The sequence below is a fragment of the Myotis yumanensis genome, unplaced genomic scaffold (assembly GCF_028538775.1).
Source record: "Myotis yumanensis isolate MYYU_CA2020_CCGP unplaced genomic scaffold, mMyoYum1.0.hap1 SCAF_7, whole genome shotgun sequence".
NCBI lineage: Eukaryota > Metazoa > Chordata > Mammalia > Chiroptera > Vespertilionidae > Myotis > Myotis yumanensis.
The window spans coordinates 66,988,661-67,008,541 of NW_027223758.1; the positions used below are offsets into that span (position 1 = coordinate 66,988,661).

Genomic DNA, 19,881 nt, shown 5'->3' on the forward strand with positions numbered 1-19,881 from the left:
TTTCCATGGTTAGTGGTGATCAGGAAAAGGGTTTATGTGGGCACTTGGAGGCCAGTGGGTGGGGCCTCAGCCCCGCTGGAGCAGGGTGTGACCAGGCTGGGGTGGCCAAATGCCAGGATGAGAGGCTTGAAGTAATGATTCTTAGGGACCTTGATGAAGCATGTGCCCTATGCTGGTGCTGTGCTCTGTGTCAGTAAGTCCTCTTCAGGTTATCTCCTATTTAAGTCTTCGTTGTTGCCCTGGAGGTAGGTAGTTTTGTCCATTTCACAGATGACTACAACTGAGAGCAGTGAAGGTAGTGACTTACTCATGGACACACAGTCGCTGAGTTGGCTTGTTTGATTTCTCCAGACAACTTCTCCTTGGCACGCTGCCCTGTGGCCATCCTTGGCTGGACGGCAGTGGACAGAGAAAGAAGCCCTAGCCCCTCCTCAGCTGCCTCTTCCTCTTTCTTCAGCAGACATGAAATGATTTGTGTTGCTGTCACCATTCTTGCTGGGTTGCCAACTTCCTGTCAGCTTGACCTGGTGGGAAGTCCCGCAAAGGGAAAAAGGGAACTGGGAGGTTTGTTTGGAGCTGACTGTAGGATTCTGGGTCTGTGTGTGGCTGGTGGCCAGGACAATATTCGGGGCACTGGGGTACCGTACTCCTGTGTCACCGCCTCGCCCACGGATGCGTCTGCAGGCTCACGCCTTCATCCAGTCGTTAATTCTCTGTCTTATTCCCAAGGGCTTGGCCCTGGGTCCTGTCCCATGGGCTGGGACATCTCTCTAGCAGCAGTGTCACCGATATCACAGGGACAAGCGCTGGCCTCGTCACCAGGAATGGCTCTGCCACAGGGTGTTGACTGATGGGATCCTTGTTCCTGCTTGTGGGGGTAGGCACCCCACTGAACCACTCCTGCACCACCGGAGAAATTCAGCCCAGCTTCCTGGAACCCTGATTTTCCTCAGTGATGTGATTGGACAAATCATTCTTACAGGAAAAGTAAACACAGCCGATGATGACGGATGCCCGGTGCTCAGTGCCCCAGCTCACAGGGGCCAGTGAGGGTCCCGTGAGTTCATGTGGATACAGCTCTCAGTACAGCATCCAGCGTGAAGCACGTTCTCAACGAGCAGCAGCCGTGACTGTGTCGCTCTCTGGGCCTCAGGTCCTCTCTGCATGCTGGTGGGGCTGCCCCTCTGACTCATCGCCTTTGGCATGACTCTGGGGCAGTAAATGGATGCAAAGACTTATTGGGAACCCCCCTAACATGATGCCCCCGGGACCCTGGGATCCCAAGCTTAAAACGGAATCCAAGAAAAAAATCCTAAGTATGGGGTGGATTGGTACTTTTGGGTACCGAGATGTTCATCGAAGCACCCCCTGTGAGAACATTGGAAACAACCTGAGTGTCCCGAAATGGGGAAATGGGGAGGTACACGAGCCGCACCCACTTCTCCAGCCGCTGCAGAGCAGGAGAAGCTGACACCTGAATTATGTACAACCTGCGATGGCAGTTGTACCTTCAAAACTGTCCGGAAAACCGCTGACGGTGACACACCAAAGAATTAGCAGTGGGTGCTGTTGGAATGTGTGACTTCCAGTTTTCTTATTGTGGATTTTACTGATTTTCGCGATGAAAGGCCATTATACACATTTAAACCAGAAGATCAGACTCAGCCAGCACTACCTAAACATCAGTGTCTGTGACAGGCACCTGGGGAAGTGTATTAAACAAGCAGGTGCCTGGCCCTTCCATGCCACTGAATTGGAGCCTTGGCATAGCAGGGCCTGGGAGTTGGCTCAGCCCGATCTTACCTGCTTGCCAGGATCCTCTCTGTCCTCCGGAGCAGCCCTCCCTGACCGCGGTTCCACTCCTGACCTCCCTGCTCCTGAGCTTCTACAAAGACACAGGTTCCCTGGCTTTCCCCCGATGGCCTGAATCAGATTGGAACTCCCTGGTGTACCTCCTGGGCAAATGTGTTTTTTGAAAAGCTCCCTGGGTAATTTTTATACCCATCCCACTGACCTAGGGATGGCCCCCAACCTGGCTTTTAGAACCAGATTTCTAATTGTGCCATTTAAATTGTAAAGATAACACAAATAATGCCGAAAATGATGAGAAAGTCAATCCTGTGACAAGCCTCTGGTTTGCCTCCGTGGGCCTACGAGTAATTTATTGAGCACCTACTATGAACCAGGTGCTAGGAATGTAGCCATGCACAAGGCAGACAAAAGCTCTCACCTCCATCGAGTTTACAACAAAGATAAGACAGTGAAGATATTAAGTAAGAGAAGCCTAGATAGTGAATAAGAAAAGTCTGTAGTATCAGTGGGTGATCGGTGCTGTGGACAAAATGAAGCAAGTTAAGGGCAATGGGTGCTGTGGCGGTTTTAGGTGGAGTGGTCAGAGTGAGCCTCATAGGGGAAGTGATGTTTGAGCAAAGACCCGAAGGGGGTGAGGCAATGAATCACGTGGCCACCTGGGACAGGTGTTCCAGGCAGAGGGGACAGCTAGGTGTGTTCTTGGGACATTAAAGGGGCCAGGGTGGGAGGAGAGGAGGGAGAGGGGAGCTGGGTGTGTGTGTAGGATGTAAAGTTGAGTAAGACCTTCCAGGCTGTGTGTGGTAGGGAGTGTGGTTTCGTTCTGAGAGTGGTAGCCTTTGTCAAAGGGTTTTAAGCAGGGAAGCACCATGCAGTGGTGTGTGACAGTCCGAATGCCCAGGATGTCCTCGGGGCTGGGTCTCCTGGATGCCCTATCCGTGATTGTAGAGCCAAAAATCTGTGGCTATCGCTGAGCTTGTGGTGGGTGGGGGACTCCTGTCAGGAGCCCGATGGGATCCTCCTAGATTCATGGCATGTCTTATTTAGTGGGAGCCCCCTGCTCCCCGTCCCTTGACCTTTTTGCTTCAGAACCTCAGAGCAGACGGTCTTCCTGTTCTTGTATCTTCTCAGAAGCTGGGCTGGGGCGGGGGGTGGAGGGAGGAGGGCGGTGAGAGCGTGAGTGTGGAGGGCAGCTTGTCTCTTTGTCAACAAGCCCCACAGAAGCCAGGGCTGTGTGGGTGGGGGCCTGGGTTTGCCCGCCGTGGGAGGGGTACGTTGCTGTTGGAGCCTGGGGCAAGTGCATGATGAACCTGTGTGCTTAGAAACAATCCTTTCTATCACTTTGCTGAAAAAAAAAAATTTTGGAATGATTTTTATCGCAGTATAATGACATACAGTGAAGCACACAAGCCTTCAGTGTCCATCTCCATGGGCTTTTACTGTGCACCACCATCAGGCAAACATCTAGAACAGTCATGGACCCCAGAGGTCACCTCATGCCCCTTGTGAGTCCGTACCCAGCAAAGAAAGGTAAAGACTTTTGTCTTTTTGGTTAGAAAAGGACGACGATGGGGTTTGCCAGCTTTTTGGTGTTTGTGGACACGGCGTCACTCAGGGTTGTACCCGTTTATGCTCGGGTCCTGTTTTTAGGACACATCTGTATCGTTGCGTGTGTCACAGTTTTTCTTTTGATTGCAGAGTTGAATTCCATTGTGTGAATAAACCACAATTTGTTCAGCCATTCTCCGGCAGATGGACATTTGTGGTTTTTAAAAATTTGAGCTTTTATTGTGTTCCTTTCCCTGTGCTAAGCACTTTGTGTGACATGTAATGTTTCTTTTAATCCTCAAAGAGCCCTAAGAGATAGAGGCTCTGATTTACCCGATATTACCCACGGAAAGACAGAGGTTCGGAGGCTTTTGTACCTTTCCCTCCTTTCTTCTCTTCACAAGTATTTTTTGAGCGTCTTCTATCTGCCTCATACCAAGGGCTGTGGATACAGCAGTGAGCCAGACGCACAGAAATAGCTGGTACTCCACGGAGAGCAGGACAACCAATCAATGCATAAAATTACATGTGGATTGTGATAACTGCTTCATAGGGAATTAAAACAAGGTGTGGGGGAGAGTGACCGGGTGGGGGGTCAGGGGAGCCTACTTCAGCCAGGACAGGCAGGGCAGGTTCTCTGAGGAGGTGACAATTGACCTGCCTTGTGCTGTAATGATTTATCCAGGCTGAGGGAACAGTATGTGCAAAGACCCTGAGGCAGGAATAAGCCTGGTGTGTCCTAGGAAAAGGTGGACTAGCTAGTGTGGCTGAAGTGGAGTGAGACAGCTTTGGGGAAATGTCAGGAAAATACAGTGTGGTTTGTGTGTTGGGGTGGGGGTTTCTGTGATTGTGATGTACTGGCAGATAAAATAGGACCAGTGATGGTAATGTAAGTGGTATCATTTCACCAAGCCTCACTCTGCCGTGACGCTGAAGTTGGGGTTTGGTATCTGTTTCATCTTCTGAGGTAGGTGTTTGAATCTCCACTCACAGAAGAGGAAACCGAGGTCACACTCGTGTGCTTCTCCCCGCTGGTAGGTGGGGACTTGAACCAGAGCCTCTCCCCTGCCCTCCTCTTCCCTCCCTTCTCAGGGTCCCTGGGCCATAGGTGACCACATTTTCATTGTGTAAAAATCCCTCTAGGACTTGCCTAGTGTCTCTCTAATCAGGAATATCCAAATAATCTAGGTCTCTCAACTCCTGGTCATCCCACCAGGCCCCCCTACTCCCCGACTCCCAGCTAAGTTCTCCCAGCTTTTGAACCCAAGAGACACTATAGTCCTGGCTCGGTTCTTTCCTCCCTGTGTGACCTTGAGCACATGACCCCAAGACTCCGTTTCCTTGTCTCTGAAACGGGGTTGCAGTAGTCACCTCCTCACATACTCTTGGTGTTGGCATACGGTAAGGACTTCACATACATTGAAGCTGGTTCTAGGGTTCATACTCCATTGAAAACACAGGCATCATATGGTTCAGATAACTTGGTGTCCTGATCTTACTAAATGGCTTCTTGCTGACTAAACTCAGGAACTGAGTAGAGCTGGATAGTTAAGTATAGTTTCTATTATGATAACTACTATACTAATTATTGTTAGCAGACCATCTGTCCTTAATGAATATTTGTTAATAGAGACAGTTAGGGGTGAGGAAAGAAGACATTTCACAGCTTACTAATTATAAGACAAATAATGTATGAAATATATAGCTGTACTGTATATCTATTATGTATTCATAATAATAATGGGATATTAGGATTATGTTCAGCTGCGATGAATGGAGATGTGATGGAAGTTTATTTTTTCTTTCATGGACACTTCTCAAGCTAAGTGGTTTTACTAGTTTCCTTTTGCTGCTGTGGCAACAAATTCCTATGGAGTTGGTCACATAACACAGGTTTATTATCTTAGATTTCTGGAGGTCAGATGTCTGAAATGGGACGTGCAGGGCAAAAATCAAGTTGTTGGCAGGGCCGTGTTCCCTCTGGAGGCTCAGGGGAGAAGCCATCTACTTGCCTTTCTGGTTTCCAGAGGCTGCCCATATCCCTTGGCTCCTGGCCTGCTCTCTCTTCAAAGCCAGCAGTAGCCAGAGGAGTATTTCTCCCTGCATCACCCTGACACTCTCCTCTTTCCCTCTTTTACTTGTAAGGACCCTTGTGATTACACTGGGCCCACCTGGAAGTTCAGGATAATCTCCCATCTCAAGATCATTAACTTCATCACATCTGCACAGTCCCTTTCGCTGGATAAGGTTACATATTCACAGGTCCAGGGATTAGGATCTTTTTTGGGGCGAGGGGCATTATTCAGCCAATCACAGTGGGCCAGGGCAGTTGGGGTCTCTGCCCCATGGCACCTGCAGGATCCCCTTGGAAGGTCTCTCTCCCTTCACCTCTGGGGTCTGGAAGGCCAGACACCACGTGCTGGACCACGGGGGCAAAGGTGCCTGCCCTCGCGGAACTTGGAAGAGGCCACTTCAGTGAAGTGGTCCCATCACCAGTGGGATGTGGGTGGATAGTTAGGGAAGCCGAGAGTACAGTAGGTCCTCGAATAACATCATTTTGCTCAACATCATTTCATTATAATCTTGATGAGATGCCTAGGAACGTAATCCTTGTTCACATCCATTAGCCTATGGGAAAATTGGTTTTGTTATATGTCATTTGTTACAGTTCCAAGAACCTATGCAGGTTCTTGGATGATGTTGAGTGAGGGCTACTGTACAAGACCAGGTCAGAGTGGATGTGGCAAGAAGGTCAGTGTCTGGACTCTGATGGCCTCCAAGTCAGATCCCAGTTCTGTCCACTTGGCTGCATATCCTGGGGCTTCATCCACGGAGAACCTCCGTCTCCTTTTCTGTAAAACGGGGGTGGGGCTGTCTGGGATGAGGCGAGGGTGTGGCAGGCAGTGGGAACATAGCCGACACTCCCTAAATTTAAAAGCCCAAACTACTTCTGAGCAGCAGAGGTCTATGCTCCTGAGACTGGCAGTGCTCTCAGCAGCCTCTTCACAGGCTTGAATTCCCTCCCAGGGGCCTGCGCAGGGGCTGGGAAAAAGAAACCAGAGGAAACCTCCACGCTGAGACCCCCTCCCTCGCCTGTTCCCTGAATGCCACTATTTTTACATTCTCTCACTTTTGTGCATTGTTTCCTGACTCTCCAAACACAATCCTTCACAAGCCGAGGGGGAACGGCTTCCCCACCAACTCCAGGGACAATTGTTTGGGGAGATTGGAAAAAAAAAAGTTGGACCAGGAAAAAACAAAACCTCTTGAAAGTCATTGTCTTCAGATGTCAAGTGTCAGCCCCATGGAGAGGAGACCACATTCCACCCATTGTCCTGCTGCAGACGGGCACGGGGACCCCAGGACGTCCAGCCACCCCGCCCTGCATCCTGGGGCCCCAAGGACTTGGTTGGCTTTGTCTGGGACATTCCGGCGGGAAATACCACCCATAGTGGAGCCTGTTCCCAGCCACCATGGTCTCGGTCACTTTAGGCTTTTCCTCGAAGCCACCCGCCCCTGCAAGCCCCAGATCAGCTTGGGCTGATGCTGATAATAAGGCGAAGACTCATTTTGTACCTACACGTACTTTATCCTAACATCGAGTTCTCACAAAACCCCATGTCGTAGCTACCTTTATGTGTATGTGCATAACAGGTTATTGAGATATAATTCACATACTATACAATTTACCTACTTAAAGTGCTTAATTCACAGTAGTTTTTAGAATATTCACAAAATTGTGCAACCATTGCCACCTTCTAATTTAAGGACATCTTCTACACCCCCCCAAAAGAAACTATGTACCCATCGGCACCCATTTCATAGAGAAAGAAACTGAGACACAGAAGCTGCGGAGGGTCACACAGCCAGTAAATGACTGAGCCAGGATTTGTACCCAAAATACTTGGCTCTGGAGCCATTTTTCTTAACTATGCTGTAATGCAGTAGTTTTCAACTGGGGGAGATCCCTCTCTGCCCCCAGGGGACGTTGGACAATATTTGGAGACATTTCTGGCTGTCACAACTAGAGGCTGCTACTGGCATCTAATGGGTAGAGACCTGGGATGCTGCTAACATCCTACCATGTATAGGATGCCCCCACAACAGAGAATTATTTATTCCAATGCCAGGGCCCCACCCCTATGGGCCCTGCTGTAATCCCATTCTGACGAGCCCATTCTTCAGGAAAAAAGCTGAGGGTCCCTCAGGGGTGCGGAGAAGTTGGGGTTAGAATAGGAAGGCTCTCAAACCACATTATGGTATAGGTGACCACAGTGGGGGGAGAGAAATTCTGAACAGCATCGAGAAGACTCCGCAGGAAAGGGATCTGTGCTCCATTAGTGATGTCTGTCCTGGGTGAGTATATTAGGAAAATCGGCAGGTTTCACCTTTTGTCAGGCTTGTGTCTAGGATGGGGGGGTGGTCTAGGGCCCGGCTGGAAGATGAGTGCAGCAGCAGGTTGGGTGGTGGAAAACAGAGAGGCATCTACTCAGGGTAGAGATGAGAGCTGCCACGCTCCCACAGCCTTCTGCATCCTTGTGGGCATTTGAGACAAGTGGTCAGCTTTTTCAAAAAGCTGCTGGGATTTTAATGGGACCTCTGATATTCAAATGTGGGTCTGAATTTTTCGCAAAGCCCACTGCCGGTCAAACTAAACATGCCTGAGGGCCATCAGTGAGACCGTTAGCGTGAGTGAGAGCTCAATAGCACGCAGGAGGTACTGCATGAATCTTTGTTGAAGGAGTGGTGAGTTGTTGGTGAGTTCAGGGAGATGGCAGGCTGGGCCCTCGCCCCCGGAGTGGGGTCTGTGTGGGGAAGAGTGGTGGCTTCCCTTCTGTGGTTCCCCTCCCCCCACTGTTGCATCAGACCTGTTTACAACAGGTTGTAGCAACTTGGGTTTTTGCTTCAACTTCCTCCATGGTGGGTGATGGGGTGGGGCTGGGTGAGAACTGGCACCTTTTTTGGGGACTTAGAAACTGGGTGGGGATGAGTAGGGGGAGTGTTTTCCAGCCAATTGATTAATCAGTTAAACACATATTTATTGAGTGAGGGTCTCCTATGTGCTGGGCCTAGTCTTCAGCTTTGGGGATAAGTGACCTAGATAGACAAACATCATTGCCTTCTTTGAACTGACATTCTGGTGGGGGAGATGGACAGTAGACTAATGCATAGACATACATAATGTTCAGAGTGACAGGTGCGATGAAGAAAGCAGGGTAGGAGTAGGGACAGATAATTTAGTTAGGATGATCTTGGAAGGACGAATGTGATTCAGGGTCTTTGCATTGACTTTCCCTCCACCTAGAATGCCCTTCTCTCAGACACCCACACAACTGCTCCCTCACCTCAGACCCTGAAAAGCTGCTGTCAACTGATGGCCATTGGCGCCTATTTGGTGCCAATGGTAGCCCCCAATTGGGGGTGAGATGAAGGGGGTAAATTGTGTTCAGTGCAAACAGCTCAATTGTGATAGAGCAGGCTGAGAGACAGCTCGATAGTGTTACAGCTCAGTTACAACGCAGCACGGCAGTGGAACAGCACAGCTGTGAGGTGGCTCTGGGGCGAGGCAGCCAGTGTTGCAGCTTGGACTCTGTCTAGGAGAGAGCTCTGCTCCGCTCCAGCCCACTAAGTCAGCTCTGCTTTGCACCAGCAAGACAGCTTCATTGCTGTAGGTCCAGCTTGGTCAAGCACAGTCTTTGGTGGGCTTCCTGAGCCAGAGGGTGGCTGACTTATATAAAGAGAAGTTCCTGCCTCTGGTCCCTGATTGGCTTGTCCTCATGTAAATGAGGACTCCAGATCCTCACAGTTTGATTGGTCCAAAAAGCAGTGACCTGAGTTGGTTGGAATGGAGCCACTCTGATGGGTCAATGAAGATGCTAATGAAGACATAGCAGCACATCCCTGAATGGTTGAAATATGACTCCAGGAGCTCCTTTATAAGGGTTGGCTCAGAGGGCAGGGGTACAGTTCAGGGTGGGAGGTGGACAGTTCAGTGCGGGCCTCGCCCTGAAGTATGGCTTGTTGAGACCCCTGTTCAGCAGTGGCTGCTAGGCTCTGTTTTTAAGTTGGAACCCAGTTAGCCACCACGAGTCCATCTTGTAGGCATTTTCTTTTTTGTGGTCAACACTGCTCAAATGTCATCTCCTCAGGCAGGCTTTCCCTGAACATCGCGGTGAAATAGCTGACCAGCCCTGTCCCTCTCTGTTCCCTCATCCTGCTTTAGTTTTCTTCATAGCACTTATCCTTACCTGCCATTTTATTAAAAAACACAGTTATAGTCTGTCTTGCCACTGCTCCATGAGGCAGGAATTCGATCTGATTTATTCATTCACTGATGTGTTGTTGAGCACAGTGGGTGTGCAGTCAGCGTTGACTAAATGGATGAATGCAGGAATGAATAAACCCCGGGGTCGTGTTTTGTGTCTCCAGTGCCCAGCTTGATGCCTGGCACACAGTAGGCCCGGGGTAACGTTTGTTGGCATGGGTAGTACCCGCTGATGGCTTTCTCCCCCCAGAATATAATCATAAGCAATTTCCTGTTTCCTTGCGTGGTCCAGTCCACTTCTCTCGGCCCAGCCCCTGTACCACTTCCTACAGGAAGTCTTTGTAGTAACAGAGTTTTTACCTGCATCATCTTCCTTAAACCTCCACAACTGCCTCTTTTTTGGATGAGGAAATAGACTCTGAGAAGTTCCGTGACTCACTGAGGTCATGTGCTTGGCAGTTGGATGGAGTGAGGTGGAGAGGTGTGCTGATGAGGCAGCAAATGGCTTTGTGTGGTGGTGATGGGGATATGGTGGCACACTACAGTTCATAAAGCCTTCCCCCCTCACCTCACCCCAGGGGACTTGGATAGAACTGAGAATAGTACTGTTTTTAGGGTGGAAAAACCAAGTATCAATAAGTAAAAATAATGTAGAGTAAATGTAAAAGTCCCTGACACATAGTAGGAGGTCTATAAGTGGGGTCAATCCAATTCCAGACGTTTCCTTAGGAAACCCAGTAGGTTCATGTTTATCTACATCAGGGTTTGGACTCCCTGAGGATACTCTCTATACTCTACTGCCAGCACCTGCAGTCTTTGCTGGTGGCTTTGTCTGGCCAGCAGAGTGGCTTCTGCACAGACCGGAAGTGCCAGGGAATTCACAGCCCCCTCCTGCCCTCCATCAGTGACCAACAGGACTGACCAGTGTATAAATGTCCCAGCTCCTTTACCCTCTGGGGGATTACTCAGAAGTGCGTGTTCTACACTGGCTCCCAGTTCTGAAAGGGATCAAGCCCCGTCACCCACCCTGACCACTCGTTTGATCTCATTCTCTATATTGGCTGCCCTTCCCTGCCTGTGTTTGCAGGGTCATCTCCCAATTCAACTACTTTTACCCAAATCCTTGTCTCAGGGCTTGCTTCTGGGAAGGGAGCCAGCCCAAGGCTCCCGTCATGGTAAACCTGCTAAAATGTGCCCACAGGCTACCCTCTGTGTGTATCAGCCATGACAGAGATGGTTGGTACTTGATGCACTGATGTAGTTTGTGCTTTGTAGACCTTTAAGTCAAGATGTACTAATTATTACGGCACAGCTTTCTTTTTGAATTTGGGGCTAGCACTCATGTTTTTAAGGCCTCCAATCTTTTCATAGGTCCAGGAACAGTGCCTCTTATGCTGAGGCCAGTGGTAAGGGGCCCACTTTTGTTCAGGGCAACATGGGATTAAAGTGCCCGTCCCTGCCCTAACCAGTTTGGCTCACTGGATAGAGCGTCAGCCTGGGGACTGAAGCGTCCCAGGTTTGATTCCGGTCAAGGGCATGTACCTTGGTTGCAGGCACATCCCCAGTAGGGGGTGTGCAGGAGGCAGCTGGTCGATGCTTCTCTTTCATCGATGTTTCTAACTCTCTATCCCTCTGCCTTCCTCTGTAAAAATCAATAAAATATATATATTTTTAAAAAGTGCCCGTCCCTTCCATGCTCGTTTTTTGAGCACTTATTGGGCACCTCCTGTGATCCTGGTGCCGCCCTGGATCTGGAGACTCCCAGCGTGGGGGTCAAGGGAAACACAGAGGCACCAGGCTGTTGACACGAGCTGTGTTGTGTTTAATTCTCACTTTAGCACCTTGAAAGGTGAGACCCTGTTACCCAGACACAGAGTCTGACCCCAGGGCCCTGCTGGTGATTCACACCCCAGGTTCCTTTTTCCTTTAAAAGGGGATCCTCACAGCATAGCTCATGGAATTGTAGGGAGGACAGACAAGCTGGTCATCAGTCACCCACTGAGCTCATTTTTACTGAGCTCTGCTCTGTGCCAGGCACTGGTCTAGGCCCAGGGGTGAGTGCCGCATGCACAGGTCTGTCCTCCTGGAGCTGACATTGCAGAGGGCAAATGGGCAGCAGGCAGAGGAATAGATAAGTATCTGTGGAGGCAAGTGCTGCAGGGGGAGACGAGGAAGGATAAGGTAGAGTGAGGGGGCGGGGGGCGGGGGCTTCTGCTTTACATGGGGCAGTGGGAGAGGGCCTCTCAGAAGTGTCATTTGATTCTAGATGGGAGTGAAATAAGGGAAGGGCCCTGTGGATATCTGGAGAGAGTCTTCCAGACAGAGGGAACAGCAAGTGCAAGAGCCCTGAGGCCGGACTGCTGGGTGTGCTCATGGCACAGTGTGGAGGCCTCACTGTAGCTTGTTGTTAGTGCTTATAGGAGGAGAGTCATCTGTCAAGCACAGTGCAGCATATCTGCGCTGTTCCTAGAGGATGACATGAATGCTGTGTAATATGTATAATTCATAAGGTGCTGTCTGGGATGTGACCTAAAGGAGTACGTTTGAAGTTGTGAAAGGAAGGTTATCTTCTCAGTCCTCGCTGTACAGCAGCTGTGACTGAACATGTAACCTTCCTTGGAGATGATGTCTGAGATCTGAAATTGGGTCTTCGGGGAAAGCAAGTCCTGGGCCAGCGAGTCCCTGTTCTCAGCACATGCCTGTCCCAAAGGGGGTGCCTGCTGAGAATAGAGCGGGAAGGCTTTTAATCGCAGCCTGGGTGGCAATAGGGGCTGTAGATGGGGAAAGGCCGTTTATTCTGCCCCACGTTGTGGAAGAGCCAGGCCCGCTTACGGCGGGTGGCCAGGATGGGCACCTTCCTGGGGGGAGCTTTGTGGTTTCCAGAGTCAGTACAGAGAAGGAGGGTGGGCAGCCCGGAGGCCCCACTGCAGAAGGAAAGCCTGTCATCTGGCTCCTGGTTCCCTCTCTGCCTGCAGACACTGCCCTCTTCACACCGAGTCCTCCAGGAGAGAATGCAGACCAGCCTCCTGAGGGAGGTGATAATTGAGGGAAGATGCTGAGGAAGTGATAATTGGGGCGGGCAAGAGAGAGCCTAGTACATTTAGTAACCTCTCCTTACAGGTAGCGTGTTCATTGTAGAACTTGGGGAAAAAAACAGAAATGAAGAAAGAAGAAACTTGAAATCACTGATAATTCTACTCTCAGATTTAGGTTTCATGGCTATAGATAGAGCCCAAAGAACAGTGCTTTAAATGAGATGAAATTTCTTTTCTTTCTTACTGCATTATAGGCAGCTCTGGGCAGATATGTTGGCTCTGCTGTCATTAGAGACATAAACGCCTTCTGAATTGCTTCTTCATCCTGGTCAACACAAGGCGGTCCGTTCATGGTACAGGATGGCTGCCTGACCTCCAGGCGTCACATTTGCTAGTTAATCCGTAGGAAGGAGGAGCAGCAGAAGAGACTCCTTCCCTGTTTGCCTCCTCATCCCTGAGGATGCTTTCAGGTAGTTGTGCCTAACACATCCAGGTCTCCTGGACCAAACTTAGTCACAAGGCCACACCTCGCTACAAGGGAAGTTGGGAAATACCACCTTTATTATAAAATCTGGGGTTCTATTTCTAAAGGAAAAGGAGAGACCAGATGTTAGGGGACAGCTAGTAATCTTGGCCATTGTCTCACACAAGTTTAGGGTATTCTACACTTTCTTTTTCTATGTTTATGTAGCGATAATTTATTTAACCCCAAATTAGATTACATTTTCTGTTCTCTTCTGTGACTTGGGTTATTTTTAGAGTTAGAGATACATCAACAACCTTTTTTCGTATCATTAAATAGACTTCTGCAAACCAGTTTTAACATGATTTTCTTTTGTCAAGATAGACAATTTGCCTGGCCAGTGTGGCTCAGTGGTTGAGCGTAGACCTATGAACCAGGAGGTCAGGTTCGATTCCCGGTCAGGGCACATGCCAAGGTTGTGGGCTCGATCCCCAAGTATGGAGCGTGCAGGAGGCAGCCCATCAATGATTCTCTCTCACTGTTGATGTTTCTATCTCTCCCTCTTCCTTTCTCTCTGAAATTAATAAAATATATTTTTAAAAAGATGGACAGTTTACTTAACTAAACTCCAAATGATAGAATTATACATCAGATACTGAAGCTAAATCTTGTTGCCATGTGTGAGATTTCTTTTTCCCTGTGGGATAAATGCCCACAACTTGAATGGATGGAGCATCGCATCTGGGCTTTGGAGGAGTCAGTGGGCATTTGGCTTGCGTGGGGTTGCTTAGAGCAGGCTGTGCAAAGCCCTCCTGTGCTATTGTTACTACTAGTTTATTGTTACTACTTGGACGCAGACCCCTGCTACCCAGTGACACGCTGCTTCCCTGGACCTCCAGCCACCCAGTCCAGATGGGAGGATGGAGTCCTCAGGCACCCCCTCTCCTCTGTCCTTGCTCTGATCTGGGGCTGCCCTGCCTCCCACCTCCCCTCCTTTCTAACTGGTCCCCTGGCCCTCTCAGATTTCGCCATATGTCTGGTGAGGTCACCCTCGCCAAGATGGGGATGTCCTTGGGGGCATCTAGGCCCTCCACTCAGCGATCAGATTGCCAGTTAGTCTCCGAGAGTGGCTTCCAGGCTTCTTTCTATTCCTGTTATCTCCAGGGAGGGATTTATCCTCCCAAGGCTGTAGCCACAGGTTCCAGACAGATGGCAGCTCCCAGGGGCACCCCCTAGGGCAGCTGCTACCTGTTTTATGCTTATGCCCTGTGTGCTTGTCTGTAGTGACTCACTGATGATGTGTGTAGGGGACTAATCACCAGGCCAGACTGCCTGGCTTTGAGGCCCACCTCTGCCCCTCTGGCTGTGTGGCTCTGGGTAAGCCCAGAGATGTGGGTACTGGTGGCTGGAAGGGGTACTGGCGGGCACCCCCTGGGGAAGGGGTGTGGCTGGGGTCTGGATGGCAGGTACTGCCAAGTGTGTGTATTTATGTGGATAAATGTGGAAGATGTCATGAATGGGAAAAGCAACTTACTCGAACACGTTTATAGAAATGTGTGTGTCATCCAATATGTAAAATAGTATTCTTTCTTGCCTCTCGATTCACAGGTACGAGGGAAGCGAGCAAAGGCACCGCCTCCAGGGCCAGAGGTGCCTTGTGAGGAGGGCAGGTGCCCAGGTGGCCCACCTCTCTCTGTAATGATGGATTTCTTCCTGTTTGTCCTGGGAGGGGGTGATTCACATGGTACCTGAGAAAAGTGAACTAACCCTAGGTGCTCGCTGAGGAGGCTGTGCATGTGCATTCACCTGAGCCCCCACCACTGTGACCAAGAAGAACATTGCCAGTACCTCTGAGGGCTCCCTTATGCCCCTTCCCAGGCCGCACCTCCCCAGATTTGATAAATTTCTTTCTGGTGATGGTTTACAGCAAATTTGACTCAGTGCTAAGATTTGCCCCATGATGCCTCTGTGTGTGGGTGTTAAATTTTTCTCTGTCTTTTTTCTGGGTCCTTGGTGTATTTCATGCTCATCATCATAGAGAGGAGGACCTGGGCAGACGCAGGGCAGTGGCCCAGGCAGCGGTGCGGCACGGACAAAGATTCCATGGTGAAGCCCGGTCGGGTCGCAGGCGGCCCGGGAAATCCTGAGAAGTCTCATCTCTATGGGAGGTCTCCAGGCTGAGAGCTGTTTTGGCCAAGTGTGCCAGAGCTGTCAGGCTGGGACAAGGAGCTGCCCCAGTGGGTCCCTTCAATCCCCGCCTGCACCAAGGGCATTGGCGCCGCCTGGAAAAGCCGGTCATGTCCTGAGTAGCACGAGGCTGGGCCCGTAGCCCCTGCCTGCCCATTCTTTCCGGGTCACGAGCTGCCCATTGAGCCCATCACACTGGCCTGTTTGCGGCTCCTCTGTGGGTGGCTTGAGCCTCTCATTGTCCCAGCACAATAGTGGTGGCCCTGCTCGTGTGAAGAAACCGGGACAGGAAGCCCCGATCTAGGTCAGCCTCACTGCACGCCCAGCTTCCTTCTGTCCCTGGCTGTGCTTTGTCTCCCTGCAGTCTGAGGAGTCTGGAGGCTGGATTTCCCAGCAGCATCACAGGCCCCGTTAAAACATCGTCTGGGAACTCCTGGGCCCTGTCCCCTCCACGCATTATCCTTTGAGAAGAAAAATCAGCAGGTTGCCAAGTGGCCCCAGTTGAGGCTCCTGCCATGTGTCAGGCACTGTGCCAGGCACATTCTATCCCTTCCCTGGGTGACAGCTGGGAATAAGGGAGGCAAGGTCCCTGCCCTCATGGAGCTTCCACTTACTTTATTCTGATACATTCTAGAAGGCAAGACACTATTATAAGTTCTCTGTATTTGGGAAAAATACACTGAGGCTCAAAGAAGCTAATGTACTTTCCCGAGGTCGCACACAGAGCAGGGAGGAGAAGGACTGCGGTGTAAACCAAATTATCAGTTTCCAAACCTGGCCTCTGCTGTTGGATTAGGGTAAAAGTTTCCTTCCAGCCATGCTCCCTTCTTGTCTTGGCCTCTCTCTTAGGAGCTGGTGTAGATTGCTTAACCTTAGTCTTTTTATTTGTTAAGTCCGCTTTTAATGCCAGACAGGAAGGTGATAAGTGCATGAAGACAGGAGGGCCTCTTGGAGGTGAGATTTGAGCTAAGGCCAGATGAATGAGAAGAAGCTGGCCCAGAGGAGAGCTGGGGGAGAATATCCTGCTAGTAGGAAGAGCATGTGCAAAGGTCCTGAGGCAGGAATGTGCCTGACAGGTGGAAGGAATAGAGGGAATGAAGGTATGGCTGAAGATTATTGAGGTGTCGGGGGATGGAATGCTGGAAGGTGAGTTTAGAGAGATTAACTAGGACCTTATGGACTGTGGAAAGATTTAGACTTTTTTAAAGTATAGTGTAGAGAGTTTTAAGCCATGGATTGACAGGATCTGATTTACATAGTATTTAAAAGAATCCCTCTGGCTGTCTGTGTGGAGAAGACTTTTGGTGTGGTGGGGGGCGGGGGGGACAGGGAGGAGGGGACTGCATTAGTCCAGGCAGGAAAGATGATGACTTTGGATCAGATGGGTGGCTGAGGAGATGGGGATCAGCGGTCGGATTTCTAATACCTGCGGAGGGTGAAGAGGAGAGCATTTACTATACTACCAGATGGATATGGAGTGTCAGGGAAAGGAGGTCAAGGATCAAGGACCACTGGGGTGGGCCGGTGGGTTGGCTGGAGCACCAGCAGAGGTGCCATTAACCAGGCTGGGAAGAGCTTGGTGGTGTGGGCTGGAGGAAGGATCAGGAGCTAGGCTTTGGATGGGTTAAATTTGAGATGCCCCTTGGACATCCAGGTGGGGATGTCGGGTTGGCAGAAATCCGGGTAGGAGTCTGGATATTGGGGAGAAGTCCAAGCTGGGAGTGTAAACACAGGCGGAGGGGCTGGTGGAGATTGCCCTGCAGTGAGTGGGACAGAGGCAAAGCTGCCTTGCTCTGTGTCCCTGACTTTCCTCTCTGTGGCCCCCCATGTGGAGACCTGCAAGTGGCCACTCCTCACAGCCATGGACACCTCTCTGGGTGATGGGCAAGGATCTGACAGCCATCGGTGGAGGGCCAGCCTCCTTCCTGCCACCTTCCCCTGCTTCCCTCCATTCTGGACTGTCCCCTCCACCTCCCCACCACTTAGAGATCTCCTCAGACAAGCGTGGTTGGATGAGACATGCACTTAATTAACCTGCAGCTGAGCTCTGACAGGGACAGTGTGTGCTCATCCGGCTCCCCGCTCCCGGAGTCCCTGTGTTTTAATCAGCTGCTGCAGGGAGGGCTCCTGCTGGCCACCATAGCTCATCCTGGCCCTGTGGCCATGACAGGACCATGAAGTCATTTTTGCAGGGTCTCCACCTGGCTGTTGCCAGGTCAACTTGGGGCTGAGTCCTAGAGTCCAGACAAACCAGGCGGGTTTGCAGTGCATGACTGGCCTAGGTCTCCCTCTTGTGCTGTCTCCCATTTCCACCTTTCTGTCCCGTATTTGTTCTGTCCCCTTGCCCATCCACCAGACTTTCTCAGTAACTCTTCCATTGTCTGCTCTCCAACCCACACCAGCCAGGCCACCATCAGCACGGCTGCACCCCTCTACTCTGGTCCCCCCACTTTCATGCTCAACCCCTAATATCCAATTCCTCACGGAAACGGAGGGCTGTTTTGACAACATTTAAAAATTGGGAGACTTTACTTTTAAGAAATCCTAATTTCTGGCTTCTCTTAGAGAAAAAACAACACACCCCAAAAACCCAAACCCAGAACATCTGGTGATATGGGGCCTGCTGCCTTCCCACCGGGCCACCCTCGGAGGGGACAAGTGGCCACTCCTTCGGCGCTGCCTGTTCCCCACAGACCCCACTGCTCCTCTCCTCTGTTGCCTGACACATCACCCAGGAGAGAAATGATTTCTCTCTTCCGAGCCCCTGAAAAAAGTGGTAGGACCGACTGTGGTCCATCCATACAGTAGGATCCCGGGCAGCTGTAAAAAGAGAATGCGATGCTTCCTGTGTGATGACGGGGAGAGATAAATAAGTTATATTAAGTAGAAAAAGCAGGGCCAGCACATCCGGTGTTTGCTGCCATTTTTTGGAATGTGAAAAAGGAAAAGGAATAAGAATATTATATATATAGCCCGGCAGGTATGGCTCAGTGGTTGAATATTGATCAAGTCAGGGCACATGCCCGGGTTGCGGGCTCAAGCCTCAATAGGTAGGGGGTGTGTAAGAGGCAGCAGACCCATGATTCTCTCTCATCATTGATATTTCTGTCTCTCTCTCCCTCTCCCTTCCTCTCTGAAATCAATAAAAATATATTTAAAAAAGAATATATGTACATATATGTATGTGTATGTACATGTATATCCACATGTGTGTTCATTTTTCCAGCTTTATTGAGATACTAGAGGCCCGATGCACAAAAATTTGTGCAGGGGGGGGAGGGGGTCTCTCAGCCCGGCCTGTGCCCTCTCGCAGTCTGGGACCCCTCGGGAGATAATGACCTGCTGGCTTAGGCCTGCTCCCGGGTGGCAGAGGGCAGGCCCAATCCCTAGGTGCAGCCCCTGGTCGGGCTCAGAGCAGGGCTGATTGGGGAGTTGGGGCGCCGCCCCCTGTCATGCACAGAGCAGGGCAGATCGGGAGGTTGCGCTGCCACCCCTAGTCATGCTCAGGGTAGGGCTGATTGGGGGGTTGGGGCACCGCGCCCTGTCACACTCAAGGCAGGGTTGATAGGGAGGTTGCAGCGCCACCCCCTGTCACGCACAGAGCAGGGCCGATCAGGGGGTTGGGGCACCACCACTGTCACATTCAAGGCAGGGCCGATGGGGAGGTTATGGCTCTACCCCGTCACACACAGAGCAGGGCCCGTGGGGGGCGGGGGTTGGGGCGCCGCACCCTGTCACACACAGAGCAGGGCCGATCAGGGGGTTGGGGCGCTGCACCCTGTCACACACAGAGCAGGGCGGATAGGGAGGTTGTGGCCCTGCCCCCTGTCACACACAGAGCCGCAGGGCGATCAGGGGCCTTGGTCGCTGCCTCCTGTCACGCTGATCCCGGTGCCGGGAGGCCTCACTGCTCCGCTGATCCCGGTGCTGGGAGGCATGTTACCCTTTTACTATATAGGATAGAGGCCTGGTGCACGGGTCGGGTGGGGGCCGGCTGGTTTGCCCTGAAGGGTGTCCCGGATCAGGGTGGGGGTCCCCACTGGGGTGCCTGGCCAGCCTGGGTGAGGGGCTGAGGGCCGTTTTCAGGCTGGTGGGTGACTGAAGCTCCCAACCGCTCCTTTTTTTTTTTTTTTTTAATTCTGGGCCAGCTTTAGCTCTGAGGCCTTGGCTGCTGAAAGCAGGTTTCTGGCCTTTGTTTACCTTCTGTATTTGAAACAATGTTGCGGTCCGGCTGGCTGAAGCCTGGCTGATTGAAAGCAGGTTTCTGGGGTTTTGTTTAGCTTCTATATTTGTTACAATGTTTCTTAGAGAGCAGCTGAGAGGCCGGCAAGGCAGGCGGGGAACCTGGCTTCCTCTGTCACTGGAGCAAGCAAGCCTCCCTGTTCGAGTCAGCTGCCTAGCTGCCGGCCGCCATCTTGGCTGGCAGTTAATTTGCATATCTCAGTGATTAGCCAATGGGAAGGGTAGCGGCTGTACGGCTAATTACCATGTTTCTCTTTTATTAGATAGGATATTTGACATATAACATCATGTAACTGTGTACAATGTGTTGGGTTAATACATGTATATGCTGC

At 50.9% G+C, this 19,881-nt stretch overlaps 1 protein-coding gene across 1 annotated transcript in view; it reads left to right on the forward strand.

Moving 5' to 3' along the window:
* Window positions 1-19,881, forward strand: part of PREX1 (phosphatidylinositol-3,4,5-trisphosphate dependent Rac exchange factor 1) — a 176,565-nt gene that overhangs the window by 55,069 nt on the left and 101,615 nt on the right.